At 41.4% G+C, this 14,026-nt stretch overlaps 1 long non-coding RNA gene across 1 annotated transcript in view; it reads left to right on the forward strand.

Annotated features, from left to right (window-relative positions):
* Positions 1-6,548, forward strand: part of LOC118496336 — a 16,595-nt gene extending 10,047 nt beyond the window's left edge. Inside the window, exon 3 of the long non-coding RNA XR_004898897.1 lies at positions 4,927-6,548. This is a non-coding gene — a long non-coding RNA (uncharacterized LOC118496336). The remainder of the gene's footprint in view (positions 1-4,926) is intronic.
* Positions 6,549-14,026: the final 7,478 nt, after the last annotated feature.

Consider the following 14,026-nt stretch of genomic DNA (forward strand, 5'->3'; position numbering starts at 1 on the left):
AAAGCATTGATGAGGAACAGCGAGAAGAGGGGCTTTGGGAGAGGCCGGCATCATTTTAATGTGTGTTCAGAATTTATTAGCATATCACATATAGTACACTGTATGTATATTATATATATAGAGGGAATGGGAAGGAATGGCAACAGTGCTTTTTTTTTTTTTAAAGACATGCAGGTCAAATATTTGCAAATGTATAGCCTTTTTTAATGTGCATGAAACGTAAGGTAGGTAGAGCTTGTCATATTATGACAGATCTAGAAAAGCTGTGAAATACTAATACATACAGCATATAATAAACAGACATTTGGGATAAAATACACACATTCACACTTTCTGGTGCTCATTTGCCAGCAAACCACACCGACACAAGAACCAAATAGGTTAATGTAAACCATAACAAGTATCCCAAACTGCTTTGTGTGATTCTGATATTTTGCGGCAATTTAAATATTTTTTTAAAGGGATGGTTCGGAGTAATTTCACCCTAGGGTCCTTTGCACCATCACCTCAAGCCAAACACCCCCCCAGAAGCTTTTTTCCCTTTGTCTAACATTGGGCGAGTTAGCGCTATCAGCCGAATGACTTAGTGCAGGCGCTAATGGATCCAAAGGTGTATCTCGTAAATTACCCCACTAATAATGCCCGGAATGGTACCAATCTTCTACAGTAGTACAAATAGGTTCTGTACTCATAAAACACATTGGAAAGTTTGTAAGTTCACCAGGAGTTTATTTAAATAACACTTGCCTGATGGCTTTGGTCTCTACGAGCAGCCGGCGGTGAGACGGCAGTAAGACGAGTGCTTAGGGACCATCTACAACCTACAACACCGAAAAGAGATACAACAAAAATATTTATTAATTTAATGATTAAATAAGGTAGTGTCTCCAAACTTACCTCAATTATATATAATAAATATTTTTGTTGTCTCTCTTTTCGGTGTTGTAGTTTGTAGATGGTCCCTAAGTCTTACTGCCATCTCACCGCCGGTTGCTCATAGAGACCAAAGCCATCAGGCAAGTGTTATTTAAATAAACTCCTGGTGTACTTACAAACTTTCCAATACCTTGTTTTATGAGTACAGAACCTATTTGTACTACTGTAGAAGTTTGGTACCATTCTGGGAATTATTAGTGGGGTAATTTTCTAGATACACCTTTGGATCCATTAGCGCCTGCACTAAGCCATTTGGCTGATAGTGCTAACTGGCCCAATGTTAGACCAAGGGAAAAAAGCTTCTGGGGGGGTGTTTGGCTCGAGGTGATGGTGCAAAGGACCCTAGGGTGAAATTACTCCAAACCATCCCTTTAAGTATATATTGTCATTCAGTTGTCTTGTCACAACAAATACTAGATATCTTGAGAGCAGTTAGGAAGACAAGTGCAGAACCTGAAACAGAAAAGCAAAATTAATCCTCATCTTCGGATCTTCTGTATATTTCTCTCTGTGATTCAGTTTGAGAGGTTTAGAGTTTCCTTATTGGTGTGATTGGGGAGAGAAGTTTGTGGTTTGAGAGCATTGCAGAGGTGCAGTTGCAGCAGGCTTCAGCTGATACGTGACCAGTGACAAGTTTCATTGGCTCTTTGTTTCCCCTTTGGGTTATCCTTCACAGACCAGGTACTCCTACTTACAGGAGGTGTGTGTGTGTGTGTGTGTTCTTGTTTAACTACATTTGTGGGGTCCAAAAACCGGGAATACAGTATACTTGTGGGGTCCGGACAGCTTTGTGGGGCCAAAATGCTGGACCCCACCAGTTTAAAGGACTGTTTGAGGGTTAAGACTTGGTTTTAGGATTAGGGTTAGAATTAGGTTATGGTTAGGGTGAGGGTTAGGGTTAAGGTTAGGCATTTAGTTGTGATGGTTAAGGTTAGGGTAAGGGGCTAGGGAATGCATTATGTCAATGACGGGTCCTCACAAAGATAGTGAGACGCACTGTGTGTGTGTGTGTGTGTGTGTGTGTGTGCGTGTGTGTGTGTGTGTGTGTGCGTGTTTTTTCCGTCTCTCAAACATACACACACACACACACACACACACACACACACACACACACACACACACACACCACCATGCAACAGCGTTAGTTTAAGCTGATGATAGCATGCAGGAGAAAAATTAAAACAGACTGTAAATGTCCTTTCTGCAGTGTGAGGCTCACACACACTGCACTGGTGAGACAAAGAATCTCAAATTAGCACATCCTTTTTTGCTGGTGTTTTAATTGAAGATGGGAGATGGGATAGGTTAACAGCGTTGTTAGCAAAGCTTGGTGGAGCAGGAATGGGGGGAGGTTGTTCTCCACCAGGTGAAAGAATTAGTGTTGTACAGCTCAGAGGGGACCAAGATGTGATAGCATGCATCACCTCTTACCTATGCAACACCTATACTCAGTGTCAGACCTATGGGACCTGACAGAACCTTGAAGGTTGCACAGGGGACTTACATTGGTTTATAATGGTTCAATCCATCCATCCATCTTCTTCCGCTTATCCGGTAACGGGTCGCGGGGGTAGCAGCTCCAGCAGGGGACCCCAAACTTCCCTTTCCCGAGCCACATTAACCAGCTCCGACTGGGGGATCCCGAGGCGTTCCCAGGCCAGGTTGGAGATATAATCTCTCCACCTAGTCCTGGGTCTTCCCCGAGGCCTCCTCCCAGCTGGACGTGCCTGGAACACCTCCCTAGGGAGGCGCCCAGGGGGCATCCTTACCAGTTGCCCGAACCACCTCAACTGGCTCCTTTCGACGTGAAGGAGCAGCGGCTCTACTCCGAGCTCCTCACGGATGACTGAGCTTCTCACCCTATCTCTAAGGGAGACGCCAGCCACCCTCCTGAGGAAACCCATTTCGGCCGCTTGTACCCTGGATCTCGTTCTTTCGGTCATGACCCAGCCTTCATGACCATAGGTGAGGGTAGGAACGAAAACTGACCGGTAGATTGCGAGCTTTGCCTTCTGGCTCAGCTCTCTTTTCGTCACAACGGTGCGATAATAATATAATGGTTCAAGGCAAATATAAATGTGAAATACACTCAGAATAATTCAACTAGACTGAATAGTAGAGACAGAATTTTTTTTTATTTTTTATTGTTTGCTATTTATCAATGTTTGTCAATTAGTAATTCACTAACTGTAATGCTTTAGGATGCATTCATGTAGAGTGACAAGTTACAATTTTTAGCCATGCTAGCATGGCTCCAGGGACAGTTCAGTCTAAAGACTGAAATATCTTAGCAGCTACTGGATCCATCACCATCATCCATGCAATTTCTGTACAGAAATTCAGGATGTATCCTACTCACTTTGGTGATCCCTTGCCTTTTCCTCTACTGCCACCATGTGGTTGACAGTTTTGACTTTTTGTGAAATATCTTGAGAACTGTTGGATGGAATAAAATTTAGTACAGATATTCATGGGGCTACGATGATTAATTATATTGATGTTTGTGATGCCGTCGATGTTCCTTCAATTATCCTGTAATATATCTGAACATGTACTACATGGATGGCCCAACATTTTGTAGATTTTCATGGTCCCCAGAGGATGTATCCTAAGGACTTTGGTGATCCCCTGACTTTTCCTCCAGTTTGTCTTTTTTAATGAAATGTATCAACAGCTGTTTGATGGATTAGCATGAAATGTGGTTCACACATTCATGTCCCCCTGTAATCACTTTGGTGATCCCATCACTTTCCATATAGCGCCATAATAATTTATTTGTTTAATACTTTGGTTAATGACCAATTACCTGTTACACTAATGACATTCCCATTAGTCTCAGCTGTACTTTGTGTTTGATGCTGATTAGCAGATATTAGCATGCTAACATTATTAACCAAGATGGTGTTATCATTTAGCTTATTGCTGTGCCAAAGTATAGCCTCACAGAACGGCTAGTATGACTGTTGACTTGTTAATGCATGAGAATCATCACATTTATCAGAGAAAAAATGCTTCTGACTGAGTAAACATATCCCCAAGTTACAAATGTGAGGAAACTTGTTTTCTGCCAAATTGGCAAAAATGAAACAAAATGTATGGATTTATTTTAATCATTCCCTCAGGGATCCAAGAAAATAAAAAAAACTGTTTTACTGTGGATTGAAACAAGCATGATGAGTACACTGCTGGATAGGCTTCTTTTTCAGCTGCTATCACAGGCTTATACTTGCTTAGGTAATAGTGTGATCGAATTAGGGCGTTGGAAAAATCTCCTTTGGGTCTTGGCAAGCTCGGTGCAACAATCTCAAGTGTATTTGACAATTAATTTATCGAGCCAAGAGTTATTTTTCCAAGGCAGGTGTTACTAGGTAGATCATTATCAAAGTAGCGACATCCTCCTCTGACACGTTAACACTCAACCGGATGTCAAGTGCAGCACAGACGCTGAGGGTAGGCGTTGTTGGTGCTAGTCCTCTAGGATTAGAGCGGAACACACACATGCACACACATACACACACACACACACACACACACACACACACACACACACACACACACACACACACACACACACACACACACACACACACACACACACATACATACATGGACACATGGACACATGGACACAGAGTAGAAGAAGAGTGATAAATTATGTTGTTTTGGTCTGTGGATCTTTGTAAATTGAATTGAGAAAAGTGAAGATAACAGGAGAAGTGAGAAAACAGAGAGGAAGAGATGAGGAGGAGAAAAAGAGGGAAACTGGGTCAGGCAGGAGAGTGAGGAGGTGGGGCAGAGGGGAGGATTGCACCGTAGAAACATTATTGACACCCCCGTTCTCCCCCCTCTAGCATCCACCCCCAGTCTCTGACCAGCAATTACACCTCTCCAAAGTATGATCTATACCAGCAGAGTGGACCTGACCACGGATGGAGATAGATTGAACTCTATCTCCTCCCTCTCCTCTCTCTCTCTTTCTATCTCTCTCAGGTTTGCCGATGGAGACAGATGGCGTGGGGCCCCATGGCCTCGGCCCCTGCAGATTGATTATTGATCGGGAAGACAGAGATGGATCGAGGGGTGGAGAGGACACCGAGGAGCGGGGAGACAGCTGTGGACGGGAGGCGAAGGAGTGGGAGGATTTCAAGGAATTTATGTTTTAAGAGTGGGGCTAAAGGATGGCAGGATGGGGAGAGGAGGGGGAGGAGGCTGAGGATGCAGGTACAGCAAAGGTTTTCTTTTGCTCAGCCATCACCTTGAGAGGGAGCTATTGACTAAGCTCCAGATTTATAGCCAAAATCCAAAGTGTTTTGGATTCTGTTTAGGATTTCAAAGTTATTGCTCATTTATTGTCAATGAATGTCCCACGCTCACTTTAAAAAGATATTAATCATTGCTATGGTTGCACATGCTGCACATCTAAAAAAGCAAATGTTTTATGAATGAAGAAAAATAACTTTATGTTGAGACTTGGGGGGTATGCAGGCTGAATTTAAGGGGTCACATGATTAATTTTGCAGAAGAATCATCTAAACTTTCTGTTGGATAAATGAAAACTATACAGCAGCAAAGTCACACTCAAAATGTCTTTTTCCCATTGTCGGCTTATCACCCGTGAGTGTAGGCTAGTTGTGTGTGAGTGGTCGCCCCTGTGTTTGTGAGTGTGCTGATGTGTTGGGAAGGTGAAGCTGTCTCTCCCCCTGCCAGACAGATGGCTATCAGCAAGGCTCCAGAGAGTGAGTGCTGCTTTACAGCGGAGCCAAGATGTTAAGCTGCAATCTTCACTGTCTCTCTCTTATTTTTCCCTCAGTCGCTGTACCTTTCATCTTCTGTGTGTGTGTGCGTGTGTGTGTGTGTGTGTGCTCATTTACTCCCTTTGCACTCCTTTAGTACTGTATGTGTGAATATCAGTGTGCGTGATAAAGGAACAGAAGGAGCCTGTTGGCTAGTACGCATGAGTGTGCTGGAGGCAGATACTGGAGGAAATAAACGACATGCAGGCAGCTGCCCAGCTCAAAGTTTACACTGGGTGCCATCATGGATGGCAATTCCTGACTGTGTGTCCTCCAAAAGTCATTACTTAACTTAAAACGATTCTATTCATCTTTCAACATTTACTAAAGTGCACACCAACACCCAAGAAATACATAATTTTGTATCTACAAACCCTGATTTTAACTGTGTTATTCTCCCTCTTGATTTTCAAGATGGTCTCAACACATCCATATGTACTCCAGCCCCTAGGCAGAGTGGGAGTAGTTTCCCAGGAGGAAGCATATTTGTGGGCTTCAGGGAGTGGGAGGACTGGATGGATGCTGGATGGAGTTCTGGGTGGCTCAATTTGCCCCTGTAGGCTTTATTTAGCCACTAACAGCCTGAAGGAAATTTGCTAAATTAGGAATTGTCTGTGTACATGTCTATTTTTGTGTATGTTTGATTACAACACATACGGCATCGGCAGTAAGCATTTTGTAGATAGTGCAAAGTTGAGTGTGAATCCAAACGAGCACAAGTTTTTGCAATATGATGCCATAATGCAGTCACATTTCCTTAAAGCTGCGATATTCAATATTTTTGTATTGACAGTGGATCAAATGACTGTGTAATTTGAAAGGGGTTTATTATAGTAATGACAAATAATTATCACCTAAAACTGCACTTTCCTTCAGCTCAATAGAACATTTTAGCATCTTTCAGCTAATTGTTTTGGTTTTCTGGTCAACAAATCACTGCTATCATAGCATCATTTTTGCCCACCCTCCAACAACCCACTGTGTGCTACCTGCCCAGCACCAAACGACAGACAGACAAAGTTAGCAACTAGCTGGTGAGCATAAAGTAGTAAGTAGAGCATTAAACCGCTAAAGAGCCAGATATTTCCCCCAGGAGTTGGTAGAGCTAATGCTGCTATGTCAACTGGATGTCCTCCCCAGAAAAACGCTCCCATAGGTTGTTTGTTTAAGCAGCAATTACGATTAACGTTTATAATGACGGCACCCGCTAGTGGCCTCCCATAATTGTTACGGGAGCAAAGCAGGAAGTAAGGTGATGAAGTATAAGAGCACCAAATAAAATATAGAGGATATATATATATATATATATATATATATATAAAAATAAGGGGAGGCATGCAGGTTTCACTAGGAGACCGCGATTTGTATCCCGTGTGAAAATAAAACTGTTATTTTTAACTTTACGGAACAAACGGAGCTATGTCACATTCTGCGTCACATGCGTAACCGGAAGTTAAGTAACGTAACAGATGATTTTAACCCATATCACCTTTTCTAAACTTTATGAAGTCGTTTTGTTGCCTAAATGCAACCAAACTGTCACACGACTGTCACAACATTAACGACATGTTCAAAACCGTGACTGTCTTGTTCTGTTGTTTAGATATGAGGACAGGTTTGGAGGACTTACAAGTTTCAACATATCAATTTAGAAAGTGATATATGTCAGCTTGTTTCTGCTGCCCCCAAGTGGCTAAAAAATCTGTAAAACAAGGTTTAAAACAGATTTAGGCTACATCCACACTACTATGGTTTTGTTATAAAATGCCTATCTTTTGCTACGTTTATGCCTCACGTCCACACTATGGCGTTTCCGAGCACCTAAAACAGAGACGTTTGGAAACGCTGCTGACTTCGTTTTAGTTAGAGGCTCATTTGAACTGACGAGAAAAATGTTTTCACTTTGCTGTTGGATGCAGGGTTGTGGCACTAGTGCAGTGTCATATCAACATACATTCAACATTCAAATGTTTCATGTAATGTGATTGCATTGTTGCTGAAACTACATACCCACATTTATTTACAAATATTAATTACATAATTTTGCACTTATCCACAACCCATGAAACAAGCTGGCAGACCAGCTCTCAACGATTTAGCTGAAGTGTATAATACATCCTGACGTTCAGCAAGTTAGTGTTTACAGCGTTAAAAGGCTGCTTTTAGCCACATTACACATGAACATCTTCAGGATTGACTGTGTGGCAATGGGGTTAATGAAGTTTCTCTCTGCTACGCCACAGAAGAGAATTATCTAGTGAAGCGGGAGATGGCTGGCTCTCTTTCAGAGTGTCAACAAACAGTGGGGGAGTCCTTCATAAACAACAAGACGTAGCTGGCCATATTTAGCTGCATTATGCTTCCATCTCACCAGTATTTGGTGTAAATGTAATCAATCTCACCATACAAGCATCACAAGCAAATGTGGACAGAAAATGAGAGAGAACATGTGTGCAAACACACATTCATACATAAACATCCATGGAAGAGTTAACCAGGATACAGATACACACCAACAAACATGCCCATTCATACTCATAAAAACATACAAATAACTTGGCTGGCCAGCTTTTAAAAAAAGTTCCTCATCCCTCAGATCACAGTTGGGGGTGCAAAGATTCTCCTCGAGTCACCACAGTCAGAGAAGGATGGAGGGAAATTTTGCAAATTAGGTGAAGAGAAGAAGAGGATGAGAGTGCACTGCAGAATATGACTACAGTATAAAAGAAGTGTGAAATATCCTCAAGGCTTCCTGGTGTATACAACACACACACACCCGCACAAACTCACACACGCATAGCCCTTAGATAATCGCTAAAGAAATCTCTCTGCCGTCTTCCATTTAAAAGAGATAGAATTTCTGTAGCTTTAAATGCAATTCATGGATATATAATTTCCATGACAAGAAATGCAGGAATATGTGGAGAGGCACTGCAAGAGGGAGGAAGCTCTTCCAGGAATGTTTGTGTGTGTGCACTATCAAAAGGGTTTGTTGTTAAAGAAATGTTTTATTCACTTTCCCCCTCCTGATGTTCCTTTGTGAGAAGCTGTTTTTTTCTAGTTTACTCAGAGAGAGAGAGAGAGACAGAGAGAGAGAGAGAGGCAACATGGAAGAACTGTGGGTGCAGGTTTGTCCACCAGCCAGAAGATCTGTGTGTGTGTGTGTGTGTGTATAGGGGCAGACAAATTTCTCACCTATGTTTGATGTGAGTTGGTGTGATGCGTTATGTATGACTTGCTGTATTTCACACACACACACACACACACACACACACACACACACACACACACACACACACACACACACACACACACACACTGTTAGGAATACAAATTCACAAATAAATTCTGTAAAAGTGCAAAAAACTAAATAAATCAGTCGCACCCTGTAATTAATCATTCAACATCTCTCAAAAAAGATGATACCTTCGGTAAAGGTGATTTTGTTTCGTAAACCAAGGACACTCACATAATATTTCTGACCATACTATCATTTATAAGAGTCAATAGTAAACAAAGCTGGACTGTATTAATATGTATTATGTTGTAAGAGTAGATGTAAAAACACATGTTAGAGTGCCTTTGTCAATCTGTGATAAATACTTCTATTTTCCAATAGACTAACACCTGTCTGGTTACAGTCCTTCACAGCAACTGCAACAACTTTTAAGATAAGTGTTGCTATTCATCTGCCCCAAACATACACCCGATGTCATTTAATGCTCACATCACCATGAAAGCAATTTGCCTGTATTGCCCAGTGTATTAGAGACTACTTTATCCTCGGTAAACGGTAAACATGTAGGTGTAGGCGAAGTTCAGCTTACACTATTCAAATCCTAATGTAAAATATGAGAGTTGTTTTCTTCCCCTGCTTTAAAAGTCACCTCTCCCTCAATCTCCGCTCTAAAAGGTTGACAGTGATGAATGTCTTTGATTGAAGCATGCATTGCCTCAAACTACTGAAACATGGGATATCAAGCCTATATCCTCTCAGTCGAAAAATCCTTGTCTCCCTTCGTCTCTCTTTAGCTGTATCTCTTTCTTTCTCTTTGAGTCTCACTCTGTCTCCTCTTTCTTTCTCCTCTGTCTACACACTGCTACCGTAGAGGCAGAGAGGGGAGAAATGGGAGGTGCAGATGCTCCTCTGAATAAGACTTTAGGAGGAATTCGATATTGTCTGTGAGCTTAATGAAAGGAGGGAGAAGAAAGACTGGGGGACTAAAGAAAAGGGTGAACACAATAGAAGAAAAGGGGTAAAAATAAATTGTGAATAATGTATATTGCTGGCCTCCTAATGCTTTGCTGTTTAATACCGGCCTAAATCCCTCAACTTCTCGTAAAAACTTCAACAATTTCGCAGTTGAGTAATCTTCCGATTTAATAACCTTAAGCTTCCCTAGCTCCATAAATCTGACGTTCTTACGCCTTCCTCCCCAACCTCGCCCTCCCCTCCTCGTCCTCACTCCTTCCCTCCCTCATTCCAAGCCTCTGTGCATTTTATCTCCATAATAGCACAAAGCGGCGCAAGCAGCCTCGTTGGGAGAGATAAGGGAAATTCCTGCCCGTATTTTAATAGCTTCGCTCAGCTATCTCTTCCTACCAACTCCTCAGGAGCTGCCAGCCAGCGCACTCACCTTGGACGCAGCACCCAGAGGAGAATCCTACAGAAAGGCATGACTGCTGAATTTGTGTGTGTGTGTGTGTGTGTGTGTGTGTGTGTGTGTGTGTGTGTGTGTGTGTGTGTGTGAGAGAGACAAAAAGTGTTTTGGGTGTTCGTATGGGAGTGTGTGCCTGTAACTATGTTTGTGTGTGTGCATTTGTGTCAATAAGTGCATCTGAATGTGTGCTTTGGAGGCTACATTATATATGTGTGTTGTTTAGAATACAAGTGACAACTGTTACTGCTGCAAGCCTCTGAGTGTTGTAACCTATTGTACCTTTGACTGCTGATACATTTCCACTAGGCTACTTTATTAAATTTTTTTTTACTGTGTACATTTCTTCATTAGTCCTAAATGGGAAATCCCAAATCAACTGTGTTAAATCCCAGATTACATTCATTATCAATATTTATTTAATTATTCTTACAATATCCACAAACAGTTAAGGTATGGTCGAGATTACGCAACTAAGATATTTTGTTACAATAAGTATAGCATAATTGTCATTGGTATATTGGTAAATATAAAAACAGCATTTATTTTGGTCATCCAAGGCAATAGCATCATATTTCAATATTTTAACACATTACTTGCACATCGTTATTTTTTGCCTGCTATACATGTACATGGAACATGCCTTCCTGCACTGGCAATGCATGTTGGCATTGAACCAGCACAGTATCCCTAATTACATTCATATTGGACAAATCTGCAGCCCACTTGCTTCCAGTGCCAATACTCAGTGTCAATGCAAAAAGTATCGTGCCCTTTAAGGCCCCTCTTCTCTGTGCAAATTTGTTGACAGTGGACAATCGTGAGAGAAACATGGTGAAAGCTTTTGTAATCATTGACTTTTTGTTCATTGCAAATAAACAAAACAAGCAGTTACAGAAACCCTCCCTCTCATCAACACAACATTTTCGGTAAAAAGATAAACTTAATTTTGAATATAAAAGTTTAAAAAAAGTACGTAAAAAAACAAATTACTGGAAAATCTTTAGAGTGTGAAATAAATATATTTTAGCTTCAATGGGAACACTGTTAATTTAGAGTCAGTTCAACAACCTCTTTAAAGAACGTGGAGCTTGCGACATAACAGGGTACCAATTTTTTTTTTTAATACAATTGTCAGTGATTTGGGATTAAAATGGTGTAATTCAACAGGTGTAATGTATGTGTCAGTCCTTCTTTTATGATGTTTTTTGGATGATGTGAGTACATGTCATGTCTCTGCTTGATTATTTTTTTCAACTTACAGTATATCATAATGGTTCACTAGACATTCGTCGCACCATCTGACATGTCTCAAAATTGATATTCGCACAGATGGTGACCAATACCATTCGAGTTATCTCGCACAGTGTGAGGGAACTTGTAAGATTGTTGTTATCGCAACTGTAGGTGCCTTAGCAAGGAAAGTAAGGCCATGGAGGGCAGCGTGGTGGATGGCTTATAATGTGCTCACTTTTTGTGCAGGAGAGCAGAGTTTGCATCTCGTCTCAGACCTGGAACTGTTACTACTGTCTTTTCTGATCCTTAAACTGAGTGTGTTAACTATACTTTAAAGTGCTCATCCAGACACATTTTAAAGTATGTGAATACTCTGCTATGATTAATATTGTGTTTTACATGTTTTTTTCAACATACAATAACAAAAGGGTCTGAAAGCACATCTTCCGAAGTGCCGGAAGGTGCTTCACGCTTCCTTTTGGCTCCCATGTTGACCAGTTGGGCTACGATGTTACTGCGCTGGAGGTTTCAGGTTTCTTTGCAGATATTTGAGTGTTACACAGTGATTGGCTTTGGCTTTGTGACGTACCAAATCTAGGGGGTACGTTTCAATGTCAGATTTTTGGGAAGTGCACAGACATCTCCCCCTACAGTAGTGGAATGTGAAAACACCTCTCTAGTGACAAACTTTGCACTGATAACAGATATCAGTCAGTGAAGTCAATGTCAGATATTTTAGGGGACATACAAATAAGAAAAATATATTTTTTATTGGAGGGGATCTTTAATTGTCATACCTACAATCGTTTACTAACTTTATTATACCGTAGCTGGCATGCACAATATTGTAGAAAGAACTAATCTTACAAATTTTGGCATGGAACCTTAAAAAATGCTGCACTCTGGTCATTGTCATTGCCCCTGCTCACTGGTGGCTTGAAGTGAAAACAGCTACATGTCTCAGCTTCACTGAAAAGGAGTAGTGTGATGACTGGAGAAACAATACAACCCCCATATCTCAGCTTCCTCTGCACATGTGCCCCGACCAACCAGTAGGAGTCGCTAATGCAGTGACCCCCAGTGGCTTTGCACCTACACTACGCTAATTGTCTTTGATGGAGTGCCGAGCCAAGTTGGAAGCGCCTGGGAATGAAACATTTTAAGGACACAGACATCAGCGTTCTTTAATTTTTTTTGGTCTTGTGGGCCGAGCCGGGATGAAGGTTAACAGTGTATTGTCCCAACAGAATCAGCCAGTAATGGCATTGTTACCTTCAGGGGCCACTTACAGTAAAACCAGCACCTGTCCAGGAGTCCAGAAACTTAATTCAATTTAATCTCTTGCACTGACAAATTAATGAAATCATCAGAGGCAAATTGTGTTTCGGCACTGTAGCTGATGTTATTATCTGGAGTGCCTTACTGTAGGTGGGCAGTTAAATGACCTGCTGAAGGAGATTTAGAACAGGGGACAAACCGCTGATGTTAAACACATGAGCTGCTGTGGGAGTCAAACCTGCAACCACTGGAGTTCTTTGTACATGATGACTGATTATTTACCACACGCCAGTGTTAAAATACAAGACTGAATGACAGAGCACGGCTGAATGTTTATAACTGTTAAAGCTTCATGTATAGTAGGTGATATGGATTCTATTTACCTATACTAATTAACACTTCAAAGGGAAAAGATTAAACATTTGCATTTCACTGTCAGGAAATCCTATTACATTGTTTTGATGTGCGCCTGCCAGAAATGAGCTCAGCACACAAAAGCCCACATGTTCTAATGACTTTTAATCCACCTGAGTCAATAGCAACTGAGGTGTTTAGGAATATTAGCATCTTCTGTCTGAAAAATTCCTGACACAACTATTCCTGACAACAACTGCGAGATCTTTTGGAAGTGAAAAAAGAGAGAGAAGAGAAACAGGCTCAATTCCATCACACCAGGAAGTGTGGGCTGCTGCGTTTTGATAGGATGGTTGCCAGCGAGGCAGAGTGACAGAGTGTGGCGCTCACACACTGTGATGGCACTGTAGCCCAGCCAGAGATGCTGTGGGATCACTGTCACAGTGTGACTGTGAGTGTGAGTGTGAGTGTGTGTGTGTGTGTGTGTGTGTGTGTGTGTGTGTGTGTGTATATATATATATATATATATATATATATATATTCCTACAAGCATTTTTGTGTGTGTAGTGGGTGTGTGTGGCAGGGCAGTGTATGTGAATGTGTTGTGTATATATTTTGTGTGTGTATGTAGTGTGTCAATGTGTGTGTGCGCGCTTCACTGGCCTCGTTCTAAATGTGTTTTCTCTGTGTAAGCAAGTGCGTGTGCTGTCATTAATGTTTTCATTCCAGTGAACTTGTGTGTTCTTATTCCAGTATAACTCTACAGGACAC

This window comes from Sander lucioperca, chromosome 11 (genome assembly GCF_008315115.2).
Source record: "Sander lucioperca isolate FBNREF2018 chromosome 11, SLUC_FBN_1.2, whole genome shotgun sequence".
In the NCBI taxonomy this organism is placed as follows: Eukaryota; Metazoa; Chordata; class Actinopteri; order Perciformes; family Percidae; genus Sander; species Sander lucioperca.